Raw genomic sequence first — 9,338 nt, forward strand, 5'->3', positions numbered from 1 at the left:
GGAACCGGCATCAAAGGCACTTAAAGTGTTGGTGGGAGGAGTCTGTAAACTGGAGAAACTTTGCAGTGTTGAGTTTGAAAACAAGCGGAGCATCATCAAAGTGAACATCGTAACCTTATTTTGGAGGCAAATTAGATAGAATGAATGAGAAGTATTTGAGCCCTCTACTATCTATACTGTAAAATATGGGCTTCCTAATCTGGGCACTGTACAAAATGGCTGTGAAAAATCTAAGTCGACTATTCAATGCCAAAAGGTCCAGAGAGAGTGAATTAAATGAAGATTTGTATGTGAGTTTAATGAACGATTCAAAAGAAATTAACATTAAAATGTCTTAACAACAATGCACACTTGGTCATGGCTCATTCAATATCACCATAATCAATATGCATCAACACATTGTCTATCCATCACATTATCCCAGCCTTTTGCTACGAGATCTATCATCATTTGTGCTTTAGGCTATTTATGAAAATCACTTTTTTGGGTGAAAATGTGTATGTCAGACTATTCAGGTAATAATGATAGCGGCATCATTGTGTGACACCAGTGCATGGTGCTCAGTTAGATCAACATTTCTGCCGAGACATGAAAATCAGATCAGTGCTGAAATGGTTGAGCTAAAATAACGGAAATGTGCCTATCGGAGAATAACATCTGAAATGTCCCTATTCCCCAGCAGTCTTTCCAGATCTTTACACCTGATAAACAAAGCAGGGTGGATTTTCTTTGTGTGCAGACAAGTAGAGCTTATTTGCTGTACACCTCGCCTATGTCTGGACACTCCCGCCTCGAACTGTGAATGTGCTGTCATCAGTCTAATCAGGATGCCATTGATTTTACTCTGCTGTGGCTGACTAATAGCTAGCTGTCTGTGCTGCTTCCTGCTGAAATTGACAATTGTCACTGTCAGCCTACACCCATGCTCTGCCTCTGCTGATGCACATAGTCTCTATCTCGCAAACAATAATAATAATAAACTAACATTCATTTATTCGAGCAGCAATACAAACCCCAGTTTGTGGTAGGTGATAAAAACAGTGATACATCTGTAAATAAATAGATTTCCCAGTTCCTTCGTCCTTTATGATGATGATGATACAGAGGTGATCAATGAATGAAAGGTGGTTCTGGGTTGGTGTGGAGCCCGTGCGACCAGGGCAGGTGAATGAGCAAGGTGAATCATGGCGGGGGCTGGCGCTGGCTCTTGTGATGAGGAATTGATCTGGTGTAAAAGCCCTGTGAGAGGCTCGGAGGTCACCCACCAGCCAGAGACCTGCCAGCACTCAGCAGCGCGGCTGTTTGTTTGTTTAACTCCAAGTAGATAATTGGTCTGTAAAATTGGTGGCAGAGGAGGGTCTACATCTCTTTTCTTTCACAAATTTGAAAAACCTTCACAGCGAGACCACTAACCCTTAAAAAAGGGTATTTCTGTTCTTGCGTTTTCCGGTTGCAGTGCCTGGGGAGCAGGGGAGATGGTGACATGTAAGGGACTCCATAAAATCTCATTATTGACAGGGAGTTAGTTACATTGGGAGCTTTACTGGAGGACTGGCAGACATGACAACAGTGACAAGGTTTAATGTGTTGCATAGGGTATTGGGGAAAACAGCAAATGTCATCCCATGTGAATTTGATAACCCTCTACACACCATGTTCACCACTTTCACAATCAGTTATTAGTTGCAGTGAGCTGCAGCTGGGGTTTTAACCCTTATAACACCTGGCCTCATGGTATTCTGCCACTGCATTAATTATCTGATGTAGTAGTGATGTGCAATGTTTAACAGAAAATGTTTAATGGGCAATGTTTATCAAATGTTCAGACAATTTTCAATACAGTTGAAATAATCCCCAATGCCAATAAATACTGAGATAAACATTACAACATCAAACAGACACGTATATTTATTGACTGTATACACGGGAAGTTAAACCCAGGTTTGACAATACAAGCTAACATCATTGAATAACATCAAAAAGTCTGGTTTGTTTCTCCCACTGCAACCAAAAAATAAATAAACTGAAATAAATATTAATATATTCAATATTTTTCAGCAAGTACATTTTTTTTAAATGTCAAGTGTAATTTGCACCATTCAAAATGAGACAGTGGTGTCAAACAGCACCAAGCAAACCAGATGCACCAACACGTTTTATTTGTAGAATGTCAAAATGTCAAGGGGATTTCTTTTACCCTAAAACAACACTTAGACAGATCCATGTGGAACAAAGAGCATGAACCTGAATCTGCACAAGCTTCAACTTTAACAGACCCACCAAGACCTTAGGGAAAAAAATATTATAATAACAATTTACTACACTAGCAAGCAACAACATGCATAATCAAGTGTTTGTCCATGTTTATTCCATTTAGTGCTATGATAGGTCTCTGACAGTTCAGACCCCTCTTTGAGAAATCCCATGGGCTGAGAGCTGTTTAATACACAGAAAAGCCTGTTTAGAGCCGCAGTCTCCTTTCTGTCAGCAAACTTCAGGAAATGTTGGGGAAACACAGATAGTAACCCAGGAGCTCCATGCAAAGTCTCAGAGTGGTTACATCATCATCTAAACACAATATAGTGGTGTCACATATGTTTCAAGCTATGTATGCAACATGGTATTATTAGAAAACGTAAACATGCTGACATCTAGGCATGATACTTCTGTCACCAGCCGGTGTATTGGTGTTGATGTGTAATTATTTATATAAGGCTGATGTATAATGTTTACAAAAAGTAAAGAATAGCTCGCTTCTTGAAAAACATGGAAACAGAATCGAGTAAAGTTAAATCTAAGTCACATTAAACAATCATGCATTTCATTATGTATCCATAATGTTCTTCTAAATAGGAATAGAAATGGTACGTATGAAAATACAAGTGCGAGCTCTCCCATTTGCTGAATGTTAAATCGGCTTCTCTTCGGAAGCGAGAAATCATTTTATTTTCAAACATAACCTCTCCATTTTGTAGATAGCTTATTTTGTTTTCATTTTTGCAGACAGACATTTAATCAAACTGTGACTTCATGCCCCACTATTTGCAAATTATATAGCACCTCTAAAACATAAAGGCAAAACATTTCACAAACAAGTTACATGGACCTTGATTACAACAGTAAACATTCTCAGCATGGGTGAGCAACACATCATGGGGCGGATGCAGTCTACTGTTGCTCCCACTGCTAGAGAGGCTGGGACTGGGAGGAAGACAATAACACATCTAACGAGTTGTATTGGCTCTGCTCTAAAGACTATTGTCGAAACAATAGCACATCATTTGATTGTCGTGGAAGGGGAGAGCCAAATAGAATCAGAGGATGATGATGTTGACGTGATTTTCAATTGCAGTGTTTGGTGCAGTACAGTAGCACATCCAGTAGTACAATGTAATTCAAAATGACAAGAAATTATTTCATCAATTAGGTGAAAGTTTTCTTTAATATCAACAACAAAAGGAGATGGTTTATCTTTAGAGATGGTTCTCTTTATTTTGTGGGAATCATGACATGATGCATACCTACCAAGAAAACAATGTGACAATTTTTTTGTCATTTGATCCACCCCACAAATTTGCTAGGAGTTGAGGCTGGCTGGACAGACCCATTGAACTCATATTCTAATTATATTCAAATTGTATTACTCTAATACTATGACTATCATACTTCTATAAGGCTGCATGCAGCTCTCTACCTTACCTCATTCACGTCAACTTCAATCAATTTAAATCTATCTAAACCTAGCTGATACTCTCCCTCTGCTTTTATTGTTGTCAAGGTAATATTAGTGTATATCTAGGATACCCTCAGGAACCTCATGTAAAGTTGACAAAAGTAACACAACCTGCACATCTGTGGGATTGGTGTAGTTTTCCCAACAGCGCAGATCTAGTTAGTGACTAGCCTGATTGACGGGGGAGAAGGTGACATTTTAACAAGTCTCATGGGGATTCCATTGTTAGAGCACAGGGCCACTATTCTGTTGGCATAGAAGAAGAACATACTATCCATACAAGGCATGTAGGCTAACATTCTAACAGTATACTGATGCTATACAAACCTACTTTTCATTTGAAGAGAATGTTTTAATGTTATTAACAAACATACATTTATGGCTAGCAGCATTGGCTAAACTATTGGCAAAACATGTCTCGCCAGATTGGACTGTCGGAGAGATGCAGTGGATGCCAACATATTCTTCTGATTCCCAAGACAACAGATAAGGCAGATGCCCGACTAGGCATATAGACCCTCAATAGGACAGGAGCTCTACAATTGGGGATCAAATCAAATCAAATGTTATTTGTCACATGCGCCGAATACAACAGGTGTAGTAGACCTTACAGTGAAATGCTTACTTACATGCCCAAACCAACAATGCAGTTTTAAGAAAAATACTTTAAAAAATAAAATTAAAATTAAAAAGTAACAAATAATTAAAGAGCAGCAGTAAAATAACAATAGCGAGGCTATATACAGGGGGTACCGGTACAGAGTCAATGTTCGGGGGGCACTGGTTAGTTGAGGTAATTGAGGTACTATGTACATGTAGTTAGAGTTATTAAAGTGACTAATAACAGAGAGAATCAGCAGCGTAAAGGGGGCAGTGCAAATAGTCTCGGTAGCCATTTGATTAGATGTTCAGGAGTCTTATGGCTTGGGGGAAGAAGCTGTTTAGACGCCTCTTAGACCTAGACTTGACCTAGACTTGGCGCTCCGGTACCGCTTGCCGTGCAGTAGCAGAGAGAACAGTCTGACGAGGGGGGCTGGAGTCTTTGACCATTTTTAGGCCTTCTTCTGACACAGGCTGGTATAGAGGTCCTGGATGGTAGGAAGCTTGGCCCCAGTGATGTACTGGTCAGTAAACACTACCCTCTGTAGTGCCTTGCGGTCGGAGGCCAAGCAGTTGCCATACCAGGCAGTGATGTACTGGTCAGTAAACACTACCCTCTGTAGTGCCTTGCGGTCGGAGGCCAAGCAGTTGCCATACCAGGCAGTGATGTACTGGTCAGTAAACACTACCTTCTGTAGTGCCTTGCGGTCGGAGGCCAAGCAGTTGCCATACCAGGCAGTGATGTACTGGTCAGTAAACACTACCCTCTGTAGTGCCTTGCGGTCGGAGGCCAAGCAGTTGCCATACCAGGCAGTGATGTACTGGTCAGTAAACACTACCCTCTGTAGTGCCTTGCGGTCGGAGGCCAAGCAGTTGCCATACCAGGCAGTGATGTACTGGTCAGTAAACACTACCCTCTGTAGTGCCTTGCGGTCGGAGGCCAAGCAGTTGCCATACCAGGCAGTGATGCAACCCGGATTTAGTGTATATGGCTGTATATATAATACAACTGAACCTGCTTCATGTGTTTGTGCTATAAGCTCCCTAAGGCATTGTTGGTCAGTATTATCATCATAACAGGGTTACAACAACAAGCTGCTTAATGTTTGTGCATACATACAAATAAAATTCCTATTAAAATGAACAACTAAATGCTGAGTGAATGGACTTGTTTTGATTAAACACCTTAAATGTATGCACGTACACACACAGACACAGGCAAGCACACACACACACACTGGCAGGCAGGCAGGCAGACAGGCAGGGATGAGTAGTGAAAACTATTCAGAGAGTCACAGGCTCATGATCAGACTATTAGAGGGCCAAGGGCTAAAGTCAGCAAGAGGGCACCCCAAACACAACTGTTTCCACATAACAAAACCCATGATCACAGAACATCAGCCCTTACACACACACAGACACACACACACAGACACACACACTATAACTCTACTTATAGTGAACACTTCTTCATGAGATACAGCCATCACAACACTGCAAACGCTCTATTGATGAGAAGATGAATTAGAGTTCAAAAACTGCTACAAAATCATAATTTAGTATGTTTGGTGGAGAGGGTTTTACCTCATTCTAAGGTTAGATGTATTACCCTCATCTTTAGCACTAATAGGCTACATGAGATAGCTTACGGATCTATTCTGTTGGCTTATAGGTCACCAGAGCACTCAAAGCCCAAACCTGTTAACACAGTAGCTAAATAAATTAGTTAGGCAGCTATTACTCCAGAGTGTGAGAGCAAAATGTCAACAGAATATGTTAGGTCTGCGTAATACAAGGATTAATTCAACCTGTCATGCAAATAGGGCTGACAAAGTTTGTCATAAGCAGGTTGAAGATGTGTTGCCAAATGTAAAGTAAGTTAAGAACACATTTTTTTTTACAATGAGAGCCCAGGAACAGTGGGTTTCCTGTCTTGATAAGGGGCAGAACGACAGATGTTTAACTTGTCTGCTTGCGGATTCGATCAAGCAACCCTTCGATTACTACTGGCCCAGCGCTCTAACAACTAGACTACCTGCCGCCGCTGTGTGGCGTGTCCCTGACTGTTGTACTTAAAATGATGATTTATTTACAAAGGATATTCAGAACAACAACACCACAACACATAACACAACACAACAGAAAATACTGTAATATTATCATTGTTCAACCGAGTGCTGGCTATGAATGGAGGGATCTGCAAGCATCTGCGCGCCCCTATAGGCCCGAATAGGTAGGACTTTACAAGCCAAATAAACTAATTTTGATATGTTTATCAAATAGCTCAAGAAGAAGTTTGATAAATAGTAAACTACATTTTAGTGGATCCTATTTATAAAGCCTTAACTGGGGCCATAATGGAGTAATTAGTTGTATCTCACGTTGGATGTTTATTGGACACTGGTCGGCTGAATGAATAAGCCTATTTTTATGCCTGGCCTGATTCGAAATACAACGAAGAGTAATTTTCTGTTTCGAAGTATGAGTGGGTGAGGCGGGAGGGAGAGGAGTGGTCTTGACTTTCAACCACCGGAGCTCCACGGGAGATGGGGATGTCCAGGTACAACACGGTGTTTATGTACTCTCAAAAGTGTATCAAAGCTCAGATCCATGGAAATAAAAGAAAAGTCAAACAAAACAAGCATTCGACCGCATAAAATAAAGTATGAACAAGGCAAACAGGTGAGTCTTTGTTAAGGTGCTTGAGGTAGATCGATATCTCGGCTTGCAAATCCGGATTCTTGCCCGTTTTCCTCCAGCACTTTCCATATCAGTTTACGGTTTGTAGACAGACTGTCGCCACACCTCACTGACAGACAACCTGCCTCACAACCCAAAAGACGGAATAAAAAATACGTCTCCATTCTTTTTCAGGGGTGAAAAGAAAAGTGGATGAGGAGCTGAGAACTGAGTCCAATATCTGAAAAACATTTTAGAATTGAATACAGCAGCAATCTAATGATGTTTGTTTGTTGTTTTCGGCTTTACCCCACTAGAGCAGACTGTTTCGTCAGGGGAGAATAATCCATTCCATTATCTCTCTACACGCAACAAGTTAAGAAATTAGGCAGCGCTGCACATGTGGAACCGGTATATGAATAATTGTATGCAATCTAATTTCCAACTAATTATCACAAGCGAGCTGAACAAAAAAAAAGTGCGAATGCAAGGGCCTAAAATGTAATCCTATATAATCGTATGACACGTTGTTTAAATGTCCAACAAATCATGGAAGTGTTTAACAGATTACATCTATTTGAACACACATAGGCCACAGGAGTAGCAGTATTTATTGATTTTGCTTGCATATCGATGATGGGAGAGCAAAAATCTCATGTTTCCTCATTTCTAGGGAGTTGTTCCTAGTCACGGTGCTTCTAAACCTGCATTGCTTGGTGTTTGGGGTTTTAGGCTGGGTTTCTGTACAGCACTTTGAGATATCTGCTGATGTACGAAGGGATATATAAATACATTTGATTTGATGTCCTCTCTTGATAACAAAATTCTAATTTTCATTGCAAATGTAATCTACCGTGGGCAGATTCTGCGTGTAGCATTTGACCAAATTACGCGAGGTTTTACTTCTGGTTTATAGAGATTATGGAGAATGCATCAAAGCATCACTCACTCTCTAGGCACAGGTTTAAAGTTGAAAGTGTCTCAATTATTTGCTCTTTAAAGTAATTTGTTTAATAGATCTGACATAATCCCGGCACTATCAACAAGCCACAGTTGATGACCAGGGAAATGATATAGGCCTATTGACAACTCGGCTTAATGATGGGCCATTCATTGGCAATATGACACTATAAAATGCCTATAGTCTATTACACCTACTTTAACTATTGCGACTGGCCCATCACTGCGACTAGGCTAGCTGATCAAGATTATTAATGATTTTAGTTGTTCAGCATATGAGACCGACACCGCTACCCCATTAAAGGTGCAGTCAGTAGGCTATGCTTTTCACATACCAAATACCTATGTAGTGATACAAACAGTATATATTTATAACACCATTTGAAGGTTTTAAAAAAATATAATATTTGTTCAAAGTAGGCCTATGCCTGTTGCAGACTTACCCTCCGGCAGCATATTGACTTATTGGAACTCTTGTTCTCAGTGCGAAGGTTAAGACAATAGTTTTTGTGTTGCGTAAAGGTGTGGTTGTACTGAGCATTTATAAGAATGCATAGACGTAAATGACCGTAAATTGTAGGCAGGCCTGTCTGGCGGTTGGGGTAGCATTTAAACCGGTTTAGTTGCTATTCTTTTCCAAATATCATCTTACAGCGCATGATGATCTATCACCAGACAACGTGCTAGAGATCACTTCATCGACAACAACTGCTACTATCAAGCTGCGGCAAAACTATACCAGTAACACAAGTACTGCCACACTATACTACTAGCCAACTACTACAGATGTAGGATCTTAATTTGACACAGTTTGCTAGAGTAGGAAAATAATCCTACAGCAAGAGGAAATGTGAATTATTATGCGGACATTTTTTTGTAGGGGTTGATACATTTTTCGTTAGGGCAAATCAGGTCTGATATTTTAAAAATTAAATGACAAACTTTAGTAGCCTTTTTAAACATTGAATGCAGTACAACAGGATGATCAAATTAAGCTACTGCATCATCATCATCATCATCATCATCATCATCATCATCATCAACATAATTCACATTGTTGTTATATTATTAGATTTCACTAATACAATCAAATGTTCATGTTAAAAGTCACCAGAAAATAAACATTGCAGCAAAAAAAAATCTAATCATGCTCTATCTCACACGCGTTGACATACCAAAATGATAAAATAGGCCTCCACATTGAAATATAAGATACTGAAATTAAAACTACACATTGAATGACTTTAGTCGCTCTGGATAAGAGCGTCTGCTAAATGACTTAAATGTAAATGTACATGTAGCTAATATCGCAATGCCTATGTCTTCAATAAATCGACAATATTCTTCAGCCTATGTTTTTCTGTAG

General features: G+C 39.9%; 1 long non-coding RNA gene across 1 annotated transcript; it reads right to left on the reverse strand.

Moving 5' to 3' along the window:
- Positions 1 to 1,878: 1,878 nt before the first annotated feature.
- Positions 1,879 to 8,869, reverse strand: LOC127915905 (uncharacterized). The gene is made up of 2 exons (XR_008092881.1): positions 8,416 to 8,869; positions 1,879 to 7,253 (listed from the first exon to the last, which is right to left on the reverse strand). It is a non-coding gene; the product is annotated as an uncharacterized LOC127915905 (long non-coding RNA).
- Between the last annotated feature and the right edge of the window lie 469 nt (positions 8,870 to 9,338).

This window comes from Oncorhynchus keta, chromosome 35, assembly GCF_023373465.1.
Source record: "Oncorhynchus keta strain PuntledgeMale-10-30-2019 chromosome 35, Oket_V2, whole genome shotgun sequence".
Taxonomy (NCBI): Eukaryota; Metazoa; Chordata; class Actinopteri; order Salmoniformes; family Salmonidae; genus Oncorhynchus; species Oncorhynchus keta.